We start from the raw sequence: 20,644 nt of genomic DNA, 5'->3' as shown, positions 1-20,644 counted from the left end.
TCACCAGGCATGGCAGTGCACACCCATAACTCCAGCAACTTGGGAGGCTGAGGCAGGAGGATCACAAGTTTGAGACAACTAACAACTTAGCCAGATCCTCAAAAATAAAAATATATTTTTTTAAATAACTGACAGACATATCCGAGTTTATCTAACCTCCAGTAGTGGGGAAAAAATACTCTTTGTCAAAAAAAGAACCAAATAAATCATTCATTTTCATTTTACATAGGAGAACCTGAAGCCCAGAATATGGCTCCTCCCACCACATATATAGAGGAAAAGAGTAACTGAGTCTATTGACTCAAGTCTATTGACTCCAGAGCCCCCATCTGTCCTCAAGACTGCCCTCTACAGTTACAAAATGCCTTCATATATTGTGCAGCTCGGTGACATATGGATTTCAGATTAAATGTCCAATTCTGACCTCCATTACACTGGAAATAAACTTTTCATAGGTCATAAATTTTTAGAACTGGCCATAATAAACTAAATATCTGTGTACAAGTCCCAAAGCAAAGATAACTGCCCTGAAAGCCTCTGGCAGCACTTCTGTAGGGCCGGCTGTTAATGATAAGTCCTGATGTGCTGTCGGAAAAAGACAAGAGAAATGAACAAGAAACGGGATTGGAGGCCAGAAGTTGAAAAAAGCAGAGGAAAGAACCCAATATTTACAACAACAACAACAACCCCTCCCAAATAAACAAAACATAAAACAAAATTTAAAAAAACAACCCATCCCAGAAACCTAGTACCCTTATGGACTTCGGGGCCTGACAGTTACAGTAAGTCAACTTGTTTCTGTTCTTAGGAAGCAAATTTCCAACTTCAGAATGTATCTTTCTTGTATAACTTTCTGCTCCCACAGTGTTAACTGTGGCTGGAGGGTGTGTAATAAAAAACAAACAACAACAACAAAAAAAACCCCAATACATGGGGAGGCAGCTGTTGTGGTTTGGATATGAGGTGTTTCCCCAAAGCTCCTGTGTGAGACAATACAAGAAGGTTTACAGGTGAAATGACTGAGTTATGAGAGCAGTGACCTGATGGTGTGCTGATCCTCTGGGAGGGATTAGCTGGGTGGTAACTGTAGGCTGGTAGGGTGTGGCTGCCTTTTGTCTATGGTGAATGGACCTCTCTCTTTCAGCTTCCTTATTGTCACTCCTGAGCTCTTTCATCTGCCACACCCTCTGCCCTGCTGTTCTGCCTCACTTCGGTGGTGGATTGAGACTTCTGAAATCCTAAGCACCAAGTAAAGTTTTCCTCCTCTAAAATTGTCCTTGTCGGGTCTTTTGGTCACAGTGGCAAAAAAGCTGACTAAAACAGGAGCCATTGCTAGACTGTAAAACCTATAGATCAAGTTTCTTTTGTTCAACAAGAATCTATGGGAGGAATTTGCTAGCCATTGGGGAGGCAGACATAAACGCCCATATCTAAAGAACTTTGAAAGGGAGGGAGGTTGGAAGTTGGGGCTGGTGACCAGAATGGTCACAAGTACAAGACATGGAGAGATAAGGAACCCAGGAAGGCTGGAAGGAGCTGCAGACAGTGGAATTCCCCATACGGAGGGGAAGGGCACCTTCTGAATAGGTACAACCAACCAGGAAGGCAGCAAGTGGGATAAGGGTGTGGACCTCTGGCAGAGCCTGGCTTCCTCTATTCAAATCTTCAGAGAAGAAACCCAGCCTCAAGCTACCATTGCTGATTTCCTGCTGCAAACACAAAGCACATCTTGTCTCTCCCTTTAATCTCTTCTCCCCGGGAGCTCCAAATCTAATGCCCTTGAAGTCAAAGACAACTGCTGCTGTCCCAGGAGGTCAGGAGACCTTCCAGAGGCTGAGGTGGGCAGCTGAGGGTCTCTGGGAGGGATTACCTGGGTGGTACCTGTAGGCTGGTAGGGTCCGCTCAACCCCACCCAGCTTTCCTGCATTTGAAAGGTCCTAAGAACAGTTTCAAAAGTCTAGGAGCTTCCTCTTACTGCCTAGCTTTCTGGAAAGGAGGGGGCCTTCAAATCTCAGTCAGAACCTTCCAGATCAGGAAAGAATCCTGGGAGAGAAGGGCTTGTTTGCTTTTAAGCTGTTCTCATGAACTTGACTGAGAGCAAGGCTCCACCCCTGGGGATGCAGGGTCCAAGCATGAGGCTTAGGGTAGGCAGACAGCTCCCGGGGATCCTGTGAGCCCTCCCTCACACCTAAGCAGGACTCCATGCTCTCCTCTCCAGCCTCACCCACTACAGACAGGAAGAGGCTCTCGACCTCTGAGCCCAAGAGAGGTGATCTTTTATTTATTTGCGCAGACTGTAAGGAGACCGCGCACTCTGCTGAGGTACTCTCCACTACACCAGGTGTGGCCCAACTTCATAGGAATGCGTCACCCGGGGACCCTGCACTCTGCCACAGTTGGGACAGGACTCCTCTGACCCAGGGATGAGATGTTTCCACCTTTGGTAAAGTGACAGGCAAGATGCTTTGCGATGGATGGACGGCCCAGAAGGATGTCAGTCTTCCAAAGAGTAGGTCTTTCTTCCCTCCAAATGAAGAAAGACCATTTTTTTTCCTGGTATGTAAACTGAATGGCTAATAGTCATTTCACAGAGCAGAGCCCAAATGTTGCCGTTTCCAATTACCTCAGATATTCCTGAAGTGTAACCAAGCAAACCCAGGACTTCTTGTTAGATCCATATTATTTATTACCAGTTTTCTAGGAAGCCACAAAATTGTATTTACTTTCACGGCCTAGCAAATAAACCTTCTCAACAAATCAAAAGCAGTTGGGGGAAAAAAAAAAATCCAACAAACAAGCAAAAGCCACGTTCAGCCCCCTCTCCCCAAAGTTTGGGATTCTTTTGAAACCACTTCCAATATCCAGTGATTATGGGTTTCCTGTGGAATACAACATTCTTCGGGTTGATGGGTTGATTTTAGCACGGGGTGAGGCCTTCCTGCCTGGCATCCATGTTCCGGAACACAGTCATAAGGAAGACTGCTCTAACCACATCCCGCTATCAGAAACCTTGTTAAGGACAACAACATAATTAAAAGTGCACAGAAACCAACTGGCAATGTAAACCCTATTAAGCTGGCTTAGCATGACTCATAAGGAAAATGAAAAGAGCTTGGGGGTGTGCAGAAATCTGAGGTCATTAAGAAACACAAAATGTTCATGTTTTAATATATTACTCTAAATCACAGCAACACCCAGTGTTCTGGAGCCCAACCAGGCTGCTGACAGGAGACAGACCAAATTTTCTTTCTTACAGAGAACAGCCTTTGGAGATCAGGCACAGCCAGGGTGGTGGTGGGGTCACCAGACCACAGAACTATTCCACTGTGACAGTCGATGTGATCACTGCTTAGCCAACACACAGGAGGTCATTAACATCCACTGGATAATGAACTTGATTCCAGAGTATTTACACAGGCAGAGAAGTCCACTTTGGATCTCCTCTCTTCCTTCCCAGGCAGCTCCTAGCACCCAGTACAAAGGTAAATGGAGCAGTGAAACGGTTCATTCAAGGGCTCCAGGTACTTTTTCTTTGTTTTAAACTCCACTTCCTATGCTTTCATTAAATTCCTGCCATGTGTGATTTACCACTGACAATCGTTCAATGTCCCTAACTTCAACCAGTGGTGAGGTGGATATTGCAACTCTAGTAAGGAACTTTAATTAACTGACATGTTCCAGGCATGCCCCCCAGTATTAACTTGACCTTTTGAGTAACTGCAAAATTTCAAACAACAAAACCAAATATACTGGGGATAACACTGCACTTGGAACTCAAGAGGAGGAGGAGTCCAGGAAGATCCTCTGAAAATAGACAGAGTTCCATGTGAACTCTTAGTGACACTTGTCTCTGTCCTCACAAGGTGCCCCTCACTTCTGCAACTGGCTTTGGTTGGGAGTATTGGCAGAATAAGGTCACATCCATGCAGACAGGGGACAGCACAGTGATTGGTTAGACTTAAAAGACATCAGTCTCCCGCCTGTAGCAGGGCTGAATTGAATTGGTGATCGAGGTCCTAAAACTGTAATTCTTCATGGACAGCTGACGTTGTACACCCTGGTCTAGATGTGCCTTTTCCAAAGTCTAACAGCTGTTCTTAGATGATACTTGGGCTGGTAGAATTAAAAACCAAAACCAAAACCAAAAAAACCCAGCCCAATAACAAAACACTGCTGAGCCCATTCTCTCTGAAGCTGCCTCATTATCTCACCAGGTGCTGAGACTGTATGTAGTTCTAATTGGTAGGATTTGATACTGCATTTGTGAATCTGAAACAATGTGCTTTTACAAATTCTCCACAGACAGATCCTACTCAATTTATATACTAATTATTTACCAATTACATATGTCCCTCAGTTCTGAAGGCTTTGCAAAGAGGCTCAACCCTATTTGTAATAATTATAAAAAGAAATGTGAATCTCAGGTTTTTCTTGGTGAGATTCACAAGTGTCACAAAAATTATTAGGTTGAATGGTTTAATGCTGATTTCCTGACATTGCTAGTAAATGTGTTTCTCCAAAGTAATTAACTGCAATGCTCAGGCGTTAGATAAGGTATGTAAGAATGGTCCTCCCGGGCAGTGCACCTTGTCCTTAAGATGTTCAATTTGTGGATCAACAGAATTTGGGGATCTATGTTTATGGGACTACTACCTGAAGAAAAGGGAAAACATTCCACCCACTCCCGCTTTTAAAAATCACATTTAAAGAGTGGACGTCTGTCATTTTAATCCAATAAGGCTTTTAGCTTCATTTATTCAACAAATGTGAAGCCTCTGATGAATTCAGCAGTATGCCATGGGCTGAGTAGCTGAGCACACTGTCCTGGGGTTACCTGTAGGAAATACGGTGAAGCAGGAGTGAGAGGGATGTGAAGTCCATTGAAAGAGTAGGAAGCAGAGCAAGAGAATCACTGGAGGCACCTGTATAGAAGAGAAGGCTTGCTGGAAAAACTAACAGGAACTGGTGGGGCTTGGGGAATGGGATCATGAAATAGTCAAGTTCTTAACAATCTGGTCAGGGAGAGCCTGAAAGTGGATGTGACTTAAAGGACAGCAAGAAAGTGGAGCCCATGAGCCTAAACCAGGAGCACGGGAAGTTCTAAGTTACAGTCTAGGTCCTGCCTGCCCCAGGGGAAGACCTGGGCTTTTCTAAGGAGAATGTCACATGATGGAGCTCAGGATTTGGAAAGGTAACTATTTTCTTTTTTAAATTGTGGCACTGGGCAAGTGCTCTACCGCTGAGCTACATCTCCAGCCCTGGAAACTGACTTCTTGCCAAAACAGAGGACAATGGATGTGCAGAGAGGAGGGCAAGAGTTCCTAATAAACATGTAGAATTAAAAATGGACAACATTTTTTTTGAAAGCTGGGTGGGGACAAATGTAAAATAAATTCCTAATATAAAATGCTCCTTTTGTTACATACCATGCAGAACTTTCGCTCTGGACGTTGTAAATGTCAAGGTCTCCATGAGGGAGGAGACTCTGGACAAGCACGTGCATCCTAAGCACCTATTTCCAAGCCACTTGGTAGCATTTGCCAAGGGCACACTACAGGAAAGCTGGTATTGGCAGCAGCAGGTAGCAGATACAGATTCCTCTTCAGAGGACAGAAGCAGAACCGTAGAACCTCAATGCCCTCAGTTTTGGCTGCTAAACAGGCTGCTCCGCACCAAATGGTATTATTTGCATCTGGTTTTTGATGTAAGTCAACTTCTCTGGCTTTAGGAAAAATCCTGAATTTATGCAATCTAATCTGAGCACAGCTGAGCTTTATTAAGGAATCTGCCTTTTATTCCTTTTGCTGCTTAAATTATGTTCGCATATTTTGTTCTTTTTCTTCCTACCAAATTTTAAGATGATCTGCTAAGATTTTCTAATTTAAGGTTTTCTACTTTTTCTTTATATCCCTTTGAACTTTGAATTTTCAGTAGAGTGGAAATGTCTCTCAAAGTGGGTCCACACACAAGTGTAAGTTAGGTAACTGATGGGGTATGGGAGAGGCCTGGACTAGGTTTCTAGATTTTCACTTGTTATTCCACATTGGAATGTAGAATTTCTCTATGAGAATAAAAGAACCAAGGAATCGTATTACAAACATGACTTTAATCTTCTGCATCATGCTGAGTTTTTTTATGAACTAGTTCCTCTACATCCCTAAGACAAGCTAACAATATTACATACAATAACTACTAGAACTATCCATCTATCAGTGTCTACTTGCAATATTAAATTATTTCAAATTCATAATTCAGCGGCTACAAGTTGCCAAATGAAATTAATTCAATTAGTAAAGCAAATTTCATCTTTTTTGTTTTTTTTTTCCATTTTGGCCAAGTATGTATTCAAGATTTAGAATATAATCTGCTAACTTTAAAATTTTTTTTAAATTTACTTTTGATCTTGTGGTTGTAGTCAATGGGAAAGACCTATAGTGAACTCAGTGAATGACAACAATAACTAAGTCTTTGTGTTATTAATAAGTCTAGGGTTGTTGATATATAGCATGTAAATTTCAATGATGAATAAACACAGAACCTTTTGACTTTTAACAGTACAACCAATACTTTCATTCCTGGTTAACTCTGCCTGAATTCTAGAAAAATCTGTTAAATAATTTAAGGTACTTTGTTTAAACTTTAACCAAAGGACACAAAGGTAATTTTTTCTGTCAGAAATCAAGATAGTGGTTAACTTTTGGGGACAGCAATCAGAGAAGTGTACATGATGACCTAAACGATACTCGTAACATTGATTTCTTGATGTGGTACAGAGGTATATCTGGTTTATGAAAATTCATTAAGCTATGCACTAAGATCTGAGGAAAACTGGTATTGGCAAAGGATTTAACAGTTTTTCCATGTAGCAAATCCTTTGGTTTAGGTACAGAGTTGAAAACAAGACAAGTATCAGCCCTCCATGTTCACAGGTTCCACATTGACAGATTCAGTCAATCACAGATCAAAAACACCCATCCTCCCAAATCACATGTACTGAGCATGTCTAGCCTATTTTCCTGTCATCAAGAATTCGCACAGTGTTTACATTGTACTAGGTATAAGTAACTTAGAGATGCTTTAAAGTGTACAGGAGGCTGGGTGCAGGTTCTATGCAAACGCTAGGGACATTTTATGTAAAGCACTTGAGCAAAGGATTCTGGTACCTACTGAGGTCTTAGAACCGATCCTATAGATGCATGGAGATGACTGCAACTGCACCCAGATCAGAGTAAACCTGAGCCTCGGAGAGAGCAGGTGCCCTGGCTTCCTTCTTACTCATGTTGGTATAAGAACTGACGCAGACATACAGAGAGAGAATGGGGGAGAGTTTGTGTCAAAGGGCCTCTTTGGAGGAAACCAAAAGAATGCTAAGTAGGAAGAGGGTGAGGATGATTTGCTTCTGTGTATTCTTTTCTTTTCCCAAATTTCATTTGACATCATCCATGTCTGGTTTGAGGACCTTCAGGGAACAGCATCACATGGGTCAGTTTTTTCTGACTAGTTAGTATACCATCTTTGGACATTTTAGAGTATCTTCTCCTGGCCTGTTGGATCTGTAAGCTGGGGACATGATTAAGTTTGCTTCTTCAAGTTCTTCTGAGATTCTCAAAGTTGGTATTGGGGCACTGTTCTACTTCAACATTTTTTACTTCAGACGCTGATGAAATCTGACAGGCGACCATATATGGAACTGACAAGAATACTGTTAAATGAAGGTAAATGTGGATAGATATTTTATATTCATATATATACATATATATGTACATATATATGTATATATTACATATAACACACACACACAGACACTTTTTATGCAGTCAGATCTCAGTGTCTGCACATTCTATATCTATAGTCAACCAAGCACAGATGGAAAATATTTGAAAAAAAAAACTACATCTATATTGAACATGTAAAGACTTTTTCTTGTCTTTATTCCCTAAATAATATAGTGTAAGACCTATTTACATTGCATTTACATCGTATTAGGTATTCTAAGTCATCCAGAGATGACTTAAAATACACAGGAGCATGTGCATAGGTGAAATGCAAACACTATGCCATTTGACATGAGGGACTTGAGCCTCTGCCGATTCTGCTAACAGTGAGGTAGGGTGCTATCCTGAAACTAGCCCCTACTCCCACAAACTGAATGATAGGATGGTCTGTGAGCTCCAGACCATCTTGTTCAATGACAAAGTATTCAAGCGCCTGGTGTTCTCTGAAAAAAAAAAAAGGATTAATTTAGAAACTACAAAGTATAAACAAGAGGAGTATTTAGATACCTTATTGCAATGTCAATCTTTATTTTCTATTTAATAAAAAAAAACTGACAGCAAGAAAACAAAGATGCACATGATATTTTTTTGTTGTTGTTGATGTACTGTTCTATACCTACCTCTGAACCCATACACAACTTGAATTGCTACTTGGGAGGAAAAAATATGTGGGTTCACAGGAAATACTTGCGCTGGGAAGCAAATTAATCAGTGTAAGTGTGCCTTCCAATTCAGCAGTGAATGAAGGTACAAATGGCCTTGCATCAAGTTCCTGCGTCTAGATTGAGCTGAGACCTGGAGGGTAGCACCCTGGCACCTGGCTGCATCACATTAAACATTCAGGGGATGCTGCTCAGGCACCACATGAATGTGGTAATTCCCAAACCAAATGTATAAGCCATTCTCAGGGCCACTTCATGTTTCAGCATTATAAACTCACCTATCATTGTCCACACTAAGTACAAGACAGATCCAATTTGGGCCACTGAGAGAGGAACTCACATGGAGACGTGGGGTAGTTTGAGTTAGTTTAGGTTTCACAGGGAAACATGCCCATCATGCACTCGATTAAACTCCTGGAGTCCACAGGCAAATTGGGTTATGTATCCCAACTAGAAACAACGAAGATTCCTTGATGTAGGATTCTTGTGACTGCTCCTTAAGAGGCATATTATGTATTACAGCCTAAAGCTTTTCTTGTACACACTTCTGGTTTTCCACCTAATACTGCACTTAACAGTCATGAGGTGGTATTGGAGAAAATTCCAAACCAACAAAACAAATTTGAGTTTTCTGTGTATGTACCCAAAGCGAGACGTGGGGTATTACTAGGGTATGGTTATATACAGTCTATGGTACAAAGAGTAGAATGAAGAAAATATAAACATGTTTGGGTTTAACTTAGGGAAGCACTCATGTTATTTTCAAGCATATCTTATAGACATTTTTCTATACAAAAAATAAATTTTTGAAACTTTGCCATCTCAAATAATTAATGAAATAACCAATCCATTCAATGGCACCCCCCAATGTCGTTATATTGAGTACTGCTCCCTCTTGGTTTTCAAAAAGGAGTGGCTCTAGGACCTCCATGGATAAAAAAATTCTTGGTTGCTTATATAAAATAGCATAATATTTGCATAGAAACTTGGCACATCCTTTAAACCAACTCTAGATTATCTCTCATACCTAATACATTGTAATTTCTATGTAAAGAGTTGTTATAGTTTATTGTTTAGGAAAGGATGATGAGAAAAAAAGAGTGTACATGATCAGTACGGACGCAACTATTTTCAAATATTTCCATTCCCCAGTTGATTGAATCCATGGATGCAGAACCTGCAGATACCAGAGGCTGACTGTGTTAAATCAGGCAAATTACTTAATTAGTTCAACTCTTCCATCAACTAATTGTGAATGTTGATGGAGAGAATTCTTTTATGTTTCTAACTAAACTATGATTTAAGGTAGGGAGGGGGAACTGCCCTTTGAAAAACTGAAATTATAGACCTATGCACAGATTATATACATATTATATACACATGTGTTAACATGTTTTTTTAAAATGCTGCACTTATCCGGTTGCCATTTACTCCTATATTACTACACTAAAAAATTACTTTGAGAATTACAGAGTTTAGTATTTTCAACAAGTAAAATTCTTGGGCTTACTGTTTGACTTCTTTAAACTATTATCTACAGAGATTAGAAGACACTATGATTCAGGGCAAATTCAAATAGTAATCTGTTCTTCAGGAGACAGGCTGAATCACCTCAGCCCTGGTCCAGCCCCCTGGTTAACCTATCAGCCTCTCTCAGGAGTTAGTCTCATCATTTAAAAACATTCTTGTAGTCAGGTGCAGTGGCACAGGCCTATAATCCCAGTGACTGGGGAGGCCCATGCAGGAGTTCAAGGAGTTCAAGATCACACTCAGCAACTTAGTAAGGCTCTAAGCAACTTGGTGTGACCCTATCTCAAAATAAAATCTGAAAAGGGCTGGGGATATGGTTCAGTGGAAAAGTGCCCCTGGGTTGAATCCCCAGTAACAAAAAACAGACTTACAACAACAACAACAAAATTTGTATACCACCAAAGGTCCCTGAAGATGCCATTTGTTATTAAGAACCTGCATATTTATAAATATGCAGGCTCATATATATATGTTCACATAAATAAAATAATTGTTTTTCCACTTATGTCCTGTTTATAAGAAAGTAGGAGTTAAGTTTAAACCCTAAATATTTTTGTTAACGTCCCACAAGCCACACAGAACATGGAGCATGCAATTTTTTTTTGAGAGATAATATAAACTCGGTACCCATGCCTAAAATCTCAGGTACTCCAGAGGCTAAGTTAGGAGAATCGCTAATTCAAGGCCAGTCTCATCAATTTAATGAGACCTGCCTTAAGATAAGAAAAGAAAAGGGTCAGGGATGTAGCTCAGTGATAAAACATCCCTGGGTTCTGTTCCTAGTATTGCAGAAAAAAAAAAAAAAAGGTAAATCATAAAAGAAAAAGAATGCTCTCTCAGTGAGAAGGATTGTGCTCTAGGCCTGATTTTGTTACTCAACAGCTACGCTATGCATCCCAACCATTAATGCTCAAGTATCTTAATTCAAGTTCTCACTCCTAATTGCTAATGCAAAAACACATTACTGGATGGAATTATTGTTCCCGTATTTCTGAATGTGTAAATGTTCATGTATATCTTTTTAAGGACAGTCCTTTTACTTATGGAGATTTTAAATGGAATATATTTTTTGCCAGTTTGGAAATATAATTTACACAGCACAATCTTTCTTCCAATAGTAAAAGTGAATTAATTCACTTAATCATATATTAACGGGTCCATTTTGTAACTGGATTAACAGAATTTAACAAATCCTATATTAACTGTACTTTTTTCTACCTATTTGTGGTCAGAGGCACAAATACAGGTTTTTTTTTTTTAAGCCCACAATATCATTCTTACATTTCAGAAAAGACATCATTGCGCTTTCAAGGAAGCTACTTTTCAAATTTATTTCTGAATAATGAAAGTTATTGGATTATCTAAGAGATTTACCCTTCCCCAAATTTAATTTAAAGCTAAGTCATTTTAGAAACCACAACAACTACCCACTTACAAGAACTTCTATTTGAACATTTTGTATAATTCGAACACAGAAAACCAATTGTTTGAAATTTAATAAAGCATTAACCTTTCAGGCTCAAATACTAGAAGCAGCGCAGAATAGAACTTAATGTGTGAATTATAAACTTCTGAAAACAGAGACTTATGATCAAGATTGCAGCATTTTTCTTTACAGTGTATTCTCTAGTGCTTTAGCCAACATATTTCTAAATGTCCCAGGAGACAACTTTCTGAGTTTTCTCTCTTCACCAATCTAATAGCTCAAAGTGGATGGATAATTTTCACAAATCCTAGCCTAAATTTTTCCTTGGAATTTTCACCTGATACGACACCTTTCATATGAGTCAGAATTTCATTCTAATACTGAGTGAATGAATATTCCAAATTTCCTAGCCCATATTTTAACTTGCAGTTCAAGCTATTTTCTGCTTGCAGATGAACATGTGCCATCAGTACACACAGGTTCCCCTGCCTGCACCTTCTTTTGGGTACAACCTTCTCCACCCAGCAAGCTCAGCCATGGTTTAAAACATAAATGAAAGCTCTCAGTCATGGCCAGTCTCTGGGTATAACATAATGAAAGGAGGAGTTGGTTCCTGTTCCCCTGTGGAATGGATCTCCATCTAACAGCATGCACTCTGGACATCAGACCCAGGTCCAAATCCCTGCTCTGCGAAGGCACTTCACCTTCTCAAAGCTCAGCCTTCCCACCTGTAAAATGGGGATAATAATACTTCCCCTGGTGGTAGCTAAAGCATACCTAGATAATTTATGCAAAGCAAATAGCAGGGTGTGGTGCATAAAATGTGAAAATCAGTTGTTATTATTATTCTTTGAATTACAACCCTCTCCTGGGGCTGCAGGGAAATTAGCTTTTAAGTGCACCAGAACATACAATTATCAATCTTAAAGAATCTCTACACCAGAAGTCACCTTGGAGATTTAATCTAGGCCTTCTTTTTACAGTACTGGAAACTGAACTCTAGTTGAGTCCCAGACTTCCTCAGGGCAGGTCACTGCAGGGGCCAAAGCTTTCTTTACCACTTTATTCTTTAAGTGCAAAACTGAAAACCTAGCCCTCATACCCTTCTAGCTTTTTAGAGGCATGAGTGCCTTGAATTCGGACTTCTTTCCTAAAGAGGACCACAGGGGGCAGCAGAGGCCAGGAGGGCAGACAAAGAACAGTTGTGCGGAGACAGAACTTCCCCAGATTGGGCAGCAGCCCACTAATATCATTTTTGTCCACAAAGCAATTCCTCCCCCAAACCAGGAAGTATCCCAGACCATGGGACAGCACAGAACCTGCAGGATAACAGCATTAACCAAGGGCTAGGACTGATTGATACTGGTGCTGGACCTATAAAACCTTAGGACTGCCCAGTTCATATCTCATGACTTTAAATGCATTTTACATCTCGACAAGATAGGTTCCAAGTATACATTCTGAACTGCAATGTTATCTATCAATTCAAGGGGTTGCTGGGAATTTCAGATCAGCATATATTTCAGATTTGGTAAAAGGCATAATAAATCCATTTTCCCTAACGCCTCTGTCTTTGCACTGGGTGCTTCATGATGTTTACAAACAAATCTCTCCAAAGTAGTAAGGAGGTCTTTCAGAAAAATGGCAGCTATATTCAATGGAAAGTGTGATAATCTGCTAACAGCAGTTGGTCATCATCCACAACCCATTCAGTCACTGGCATTAACATCAACAGTTGGTTTTTAAGAATGTTGAAAATTTCTATACAACATGCACCTGCAATTGCCTGATCCAAAATTAGTATCTGATTCAATGTAATTATTTCTTTTATACTCATTTGTGAATTTCATACGATAGATCTCTATAAAAGGATACGCTTTAAGCTTTCGATGCTTAAAAAATCAAAACTGAACATACACCTACCATGAGGGCACTATCTGTTTCCATTAGATGTTTAAGCAAGGAATAAAACATTTAATTTAAGCAATTAAATTTTAAAATCATATTACAGAATATTCAGGAGGAGGAAAAACAATCGATCTGGTATAACACAATACAGTATACTTAAGGAGAAGATGCAGTTTCTAAATGACTGTTCCTATTATCATGCATACGATATTTTTTATTCAGAGTATCATGAATGAGACAGCCAATTTGCAAATTAATTAAGTTTCCCAGAGGACAAATATCTCTAAGTTTTTCTTTCGAGATTTATTTACCTCAGCGGAAGCTGCAGAAGCCTAGGAATGAGTTTGTCATTTTAGAGAAGATTTAAGCACTTGAAAAATGCTTGAATAAATTCTAGACCTAGAGGAGAAAAATAAGCAGTTGATCAGAGACACACATGTCAATCATCTCAGAAAGAGAAGACTCTCAGAAAGGGGGGGGGGATTAAAAGCTCTAGAAACAAGCATGTACAAGAATTTCTCAGCAGCCCCTTCACTACTTAACCAATCTTGCTGTTGCTGGTTAGACTGGCAACAGCTCAAAAGACTCAACTTTGTTTTCGCCCCACAGTGAACTCTTTTCCTCTTAATTATCCTCATCAGAAACTTACCACAAATGATTGCCCTTTTCTGCATAATAAATCATTCACACATTTTTAAATAGTAAGTCATCTTAAACTAAGTCCTCTAGTCTAAATATCTTCAGTTCTTTACCTTTACTTCCTAGATTTCAACAAATTCTGCTCTTTCCTCTGAACTCTCCACCAGTCTCCAAATGCACTCTAAATTGTGGAGCACAGAACTAAGCTCTAACTAAGGGGCGAGGCTCTATCAAAATAGCTACAAGAGATTTGGCTTAAAACTCCAGAAGCTTCAATTGCACCAAGCAAAACACAAAATGCTACAATTTCTATCAATTGCAAACTATGAATTGGATCAAGAATTCTTTCATGACTGTGTTTTTTTAATCTCGTGAAATTCAAGACAAGTCATTTAGTAAAGTTTTTTTTTTCCCCTCCATTTTGGCCACAGTATCCAAATTGCCATAGCCAGTGGGTTTTCTAGTGCATTAGTACCAAATACATGACTTTAAGTGCTGTGAAAAATTTGGTTGTCAATTTTACAGAAAAATGATGGTGGAAGGGGAGTGGGTAAAAAGAGGTTCATGGCCACACATCATTTTTCCTTTGAAAAGAGATGTTAGGACTAAACTGGAAAGGGATGATACTTCCCTTTATTTTAGTTCTTTCTTAGTCATACATTATATTTCAAAATGGTAAAAAAGTTTATTACAATTTCTGAAATATTAATAATCAAACAACATACATGAGGTTTTAAAAATGTGCTTTAGAAAATAAGTACTGTAGACAAAAATGTATTGCAAGCCTGCCAGTGATTCCCCCACCCAGGAAGACAGTTTGCGTGGAGGACTATCATGCCCCTTCTCGGTTGGAACGTCCAGTGGTCTAGGAGACAAAGATTTCAATCAAGTATGATTTACTTCTCGCTAAATTTTCAGCATGACCAATAAATATAGGTTTACAAAAATTCAGCTAGGCTTTATTCCCTCAGCCTCCAAAGTGCTTCTCAGATTATAAAACAGCTTTGGAAGTTCTGCCCTACAAAGCAAATATGGTACTAGGAAGAGAGACCTGGAAGGCAATCACAAAAAAAAAAAAAAGTCTCATTTAAATTCCTGGAAAGCACAGCTTCTCCAAACACAGCTATTCAATTCTCTTTGGAAAGCATCTCTTGCTTTGACTTCACTCAATCCCCCAGCACCAGCATGGTCAAATCCAAAAGAGATGGATGTCACATTCCGTGCTCAAAAGAATGCATCAAATATCTACTCTGTGCACGGGTGGAAAGTAAAACAATCCCAAAGCAGAGTTTTCCACTTGCCAAGTATATAAGAATTAGGACTCGGCTTTTTTGGATATTCTCAAGATCCCTTCTGCTCCTAAACATCGTAGCTACAGAGAACAAGAAATCAACAGAACACACTTTAAGCTTTAAGAGTGCAGTTTTGCATGGGGGTGGGCTAGAGAAAGACCATCAAAATCTTCACTCCCTTCCAGAACCAAATAAAATACCGTTAGTGAGCTACAGGGGCAAACTGTGTCGGTGCGTTCCCAAAGCGCAAACCCTCCACTTAACTCACCCTCTTCCGAATGTCCAGTTTCTCCCCAAACCACCCTCAAGGGTTCGCACACACAGGTCTGTCTTCTGGCCGACGAAGTCTAACTCCGTGCTGAATAGCGCACTCGCTGCAGCCACACCGCGAAAGACGTAACCAGAGCCCGATCCCCACGCAGTCCCTCACTAACCTTCTCCCCACGCCGCGCCTCCGCACCTCGGCGCTCCCGGAGAAGCGCGATGCTGAAGTCGGAGACGTGCGTCTCACATTTTATTCCCCGGCCGCCGCTCGGGCGCGCGCGCCAGGCGCTCCCACCTTCACACGGGCGCCCTATGGAGCGCGGACCCAGGGCGGGGGCGCCAGACGCGCGCCACGGAACTTGAAGGCTGCAGGCGACTAGTGCGCGGCTCCAATCCTTTTGCTGGCGCTGCCCCCGCCACCTCCTCGTGCCACCCAGGGGCTCACAGCCACCGTGCACTCACGTCCCGGGCGGCCTGCGGATCACCTTTCCCGGCCAGCGCTGCTCGGTGGAGGCAGCAGCTGCGGGGCGCGGCGGGGGTGGGGGGGATCGGCCTCAGAGCCAGTGCCGGGCTGCGCTCAGCTCCACGCCGCGCGCTTCATTGTTCGGGCTGCGCCGTGGTGGAGCCGGTGGCTCTGGCAGCTGGAAGAACCGTGGTCCAGAGCCCCGGGGCGAGGCGGCGCCTCCGGGCCCGGTCGCAGTGGCTGAGCCGCGCCCCGCCCGGGAGCTCCGCGGGCCCCCTCGGACCGCCCGGGCTCCCCTCCCTCTCCCCTCTCTCCCTCCGCCTCCCTCTGGGCCTGGCTCACCTAGCGGGAGGGCGCCGGGCACTGGGAAGTTACACTGCCTCCTCCCGGCGCCCCGGGCCCGGCAGCTCGGCCCGCCGGCGAGCACAGGCGGGGCGCTCCGGGCTACGCGCCGAGCCCGGCCTCTGGCAGAGAGCGATTGCAGACTTGGGCTGCGTGGGGCGGCGCAGATGCCTAAAAAGGCTGGTTTCTCCCCAGCCACCGCCTCCATCCAGCCCTAGCTCCTCCGAGGGTTACCCGCCTGGCACCGCGCCTGGCACCCAGGGGAGCACTTGGGTCCCTGTTGGCAGTAGGGGTGCAGGAATGCAAACGGGCTCTGAGTGGCGGGGAGGGGAGGCTGGGAGCCTGGCACTACGGAAGTGAGTCTCTGTGTACCTCGCTGGAACACACACCCTTTGGCGGAGCTGAAGGCCAGGCTACCTGCGCGCCAGGCAGCGCCCTCCAGCCGGCTGGGTGGGGCGTCGGGGAGCGCAGCATCCTCCCGGGCCCGCGGGTTCCCTTTGTTCCTCCAGCTCGGCCCAGCCCCGCGCTGCCGCCTGGCACTAGCTCCCCGCAGCTTCCGCGAGGCGCCTGAGGCTCCAGGATGGACCTGGGAAGGGTCGCCCGCCAAGTATGGTGATGGAGCTCCCTGGAGACTCCCACCCTTCCCCCGATCACCCCCAACCAGGAGAAGGACGGGAAGTTCTTGGGTCCGAGACGCCCGGGCCCCCGGCGCGTCCTGGGGGAATCCACTCGGGAGAGCTGGTTGAGGGCTGGGCAGCTGGACCCGCCGGCGGGGCTGTGGGGAGCCGCAGATCGGGTGTGCCTGTCTGTTCGCGTGCGGAATGCCCATTTGTCACCGCGGCTCTTGAATTTTCGAAAGGCAGCTGCAGCTGGTCCCGGGACCGAGACCGCGCAGCTCTTTGTTTGCTGGTAAACGTGTTCCCCTGAACTTCAACGTGGCTGCCGAAGCGCCACGGCGGAGGTGGCTGTCCCTGCCCTACTGGTTCTCCTGCGGCCCCGGAGAGCTGCAGGGTGGGGCGAGGGCAGGTGGAACAAGGTACAGTTAGGTGATATTGCCTAACTGATATTGTCCATCTCCAGAGGGAGCACAGTCACCCCCCACCCCCACCCCACCCCCACCCTAGGTCCTTGAACACAAACGTTTAGAGACAAATTCTTCACCAATGGTTCCATTTAAAAATCCTGAAGTACACACGTTCATTTAACTAACCAAGCCCTCTTCTTTTTTTTAGATAGAAATATTTAAACTAAGTGATGCAATTCGTTTAGAATTCATGGGGTGCCTACTGTATGCCTGAGACTCTGCTCCGTGGTAGGTGAACAAAGCTCTCTCAAAAAGTTAAAAGAAATTTGAAACATCACAGAAATTAAATTAAAACCAACTGGGTAAAGTGCAGTGGGCTTCATCAAAAGTGTGGACTGAAACGCTGACTCAGTATTTCCCCAATTGTATTAACTGTTTCTGACATTTGGAATTCTGTGGAACTGCTTGAAGGGACAATGTGTAACAGCAGATTAAAAAAAAAAAAAAAAGGCCATTTCCAGTAAATGTGAAATATACACCATGTGGCGCAAAAAGCACCCCCCCCACACACACAGCGACATGATAGACACTTGGCGGCTAGTGGTGGTGAAGGACAGAATACTGCAGAAAAAATCAGGGTATCAGCAGAGGGGCACTGAACTGATAATAAACCCTGTGGGCCTTGTTTTTCTCTTCTGTATAATGGGTGCACTACTACTTACCTATAAGATTTGTAAGAAGTACAGATAGTGTGCCTGCCATAGCCTGAAATGTGATGCCTTGTAGAATGTGGTAATTAATAAATGACAGTCATTATTATTAAAAGACTTTCCAAGAAATAAAAAATATATATTTTTAATTTCTTAGCATATATGTATTTTATACATTTCCTATTCATTTTGCATAAATGCCATGAGTTGATGTCTTTGGTGACTACCATAAAGAAATTTTAGTGAGTTAAATAAGAGTAGCTATACAATAATTAGCTTTGAATTAGAAAAATTACTACCTTAAGGCAAATATGAAAATCCCTGTTGTAAAATTTTAAGTGGATTGAGTTTATTATTTACAATGCAAGTACAAAATGAAGTGGGGCACCTGACTTAAACTTACTTCCTGAACAAATCAAAAAGCCAGTTTATATACGTAAAACTACAAGTTGATGATGATTCTGTCAACATGTAATGGTAAATGGAATTCACTGACATCCTTTAGTTGCTCAGAGGAACTCCAAACAGGTGCAGATTAAATTTTTATTACTTTACAGCTTCATGAGATATTCTGAGCTCCTCTGGCCCTATACTATTCCTTTCTTTAAAACTAGAAAAAAATTAAAAAGCAAACAAAAAATTAAATAGCAAACAAAAATAGGAGACATTTTTTAAAAATGTCTCACTTGCTGTTATCCATTTGCTTAAAATAACCTGCATTTCCTTTTTCTGTTCAAAACTCAGGGTTTCTCCAGTATCCTTTGTCATATCTGCATGAGTCATTGGGAAAATTCTTTCCACGTTTAGGAACTTCAAGTGCAACATTGGTGAGAAGCTAAAGCAGGTATTGCAGTATCCTGGCTTTGACACATTTGGGGTGGGTCAGGGGAGGAAGGTAAATAGTTTCTAACTGCACCATTGCTGACTTTGGAATATTTTTTCACTTAAATATTATTCATAGAAACCTATTTTTTCTCTCATCCATTATGCTATTCACCTTTTACAATAAACCTAGAGATTATTTTACAGGTAGGGAAACTGGGGCTGACATATATTTTTAGGACCCTTTTCTCCAAACTAATGTCTTTTACTTCTAATTAACTTAAGTATTTCATCCCACAGCATTACTGAAACACAACAACATCTTCCCTTGCTTGGGAAGTTAGTACCTCAGGGATAAACCACCTATATCTGGGTTTTTCAGTGAAACAAATTTGGATATACAAGTCCGTATAAAAAATGAATTTCAGATCCGTACTTTTAGGGTCCCGTTATACAATGCTAGGTTTGAGCAGAAACATTTCATTTCTAGCCAACCCATAGATACATATTTTTTAATGAATTCAGTTAATCTCTGGAAACGTTATTAAGGAAATAGCACCATTAAGAAGCAGCAGCCTCAGGAACTGTCTTTGGATGTGTGTAGGAGCCAAGATTCTAGGCCAGCTGAGATTTCCTTTCCCACCTTTCCTTCTGGGTTTTTCAGGTGGAGAGAAAAACTAATAATTTTTAGCATCAGATGTAAGAAAAATGCCATCTGCAGGAGAGATGGCATGAGATGCAGTTGGTTGCTTTGAGTCTTGCCATGATGCATCTGGCCTCATCCCTGGGCTCCAGTCAAGGACACGAGGCAGCTTCGGGCAGTCATGGGGTCTCAACTCAGCCTGAGACCACAAGGAGCGCCACCAGACAGAGGAACAGATCAGGATGTGAAAGAAGCTGTCCTTTCCCAAACTTTTCCTTGCAGCACACAATCCAATTTGAGAAGAATAGGGCTGTACACTGGGAAATCTGGGTTTTGATTCTGATCTTGTGAGTTGATTGAAGTAGTTTGAGCTTCCTGAGCTCTGGTAACCTTATCATAGTCTGGATGAAAGTCATCTCATCATTGGGACAAGAATCTTGAGATGGCAGTCACTCACAAAGGTGCAGCATGTCACAGTTTTCATGTACTTTTCCGTCCATTGTCTTATTGGGTTTTCTGAACTCTGAAGAAGTGAAGATGTGAAGGGGTTAAGGATAAGGGCTTCAGGGCCACATAGAAGTAGAGGTGGCCCTGCCACTTCTTAATTGTGTGGTGGTAATAATTATATCTAGTCACTAATATTTTAAGGCTTATGGTTCAAGTCCTTTCAAGGCATGAACACATTTTACCTTCATAACAAGACTTTTTTTTAACCCTTTTTCTTTTATCTTTTCATTTTGAAATATTTTTGAATCTACAGAAAAACTGCATCAATAATACCATCCACCCATATTCCCCAAATATTGACACTTTACTGTGTTTGGTTTATTGTTTCTAGAGTTTCTATTGGAAAGTAAGTTGCAAATATCATACCCATTTACGCCTAAATATTCCATTTGAGGAATATAAATTCCTCAAAACAGAGATATTCTGTCTCTCTGAAGAAACATTTTTTGTATATAATGATTACACATGCTTATGGGGTACAATTCAACAAGTATATGCTATGGAATGATCAAATCAGAGTAATTAGCATTGTCAACTCCTTAAGCATTTACCATTAGGGACATTCATTTTTATAATCATAATTATCATAATTATGAAAACAATATCGATACAGTAGTATTATCTAACCTCAGAGTTT

General features: G+C 41.9%; 1 protein-coding gene across 1 annotated transcript in view; it reads right to left on the bottom strand.

Annotated features, from left to right (window-relative positions):
* Positions 1-16,345, bottom strand: part of ST6GAL2 (ST6 beta-galactoside alpha-2,6-sialyltransferase 2) — a gene marked incomplete at its 3' end in the record, with an annotated part of 73,639 nt that extends 57,294 nt beyond the window's left edge. The window contains exon 1 of the mRNA XM_081265482.1: positions 15,667-16,345. The remainder of the gene's footprint in view (positions 1-15,666) is intronic.
* Positions 16,346-20,644: the final 4,299 nt, after the last annotated feature.

Source organism: Spermophilus citellus (genome assembly GCF_964194105.1).
Source record: "Spermophilus citellus genome assembly, chromosome: 13".
NCBI lineage: Eukaryota > Metazoa > Chordata > Mammalia > Rodentia > Sciuridae > Spermophilus > Spermophilus citellus.
Note: the sequence above shows the minus strand (reverse complement) of the source record. Positions and strands in the feature narration are given on the sequence as shown.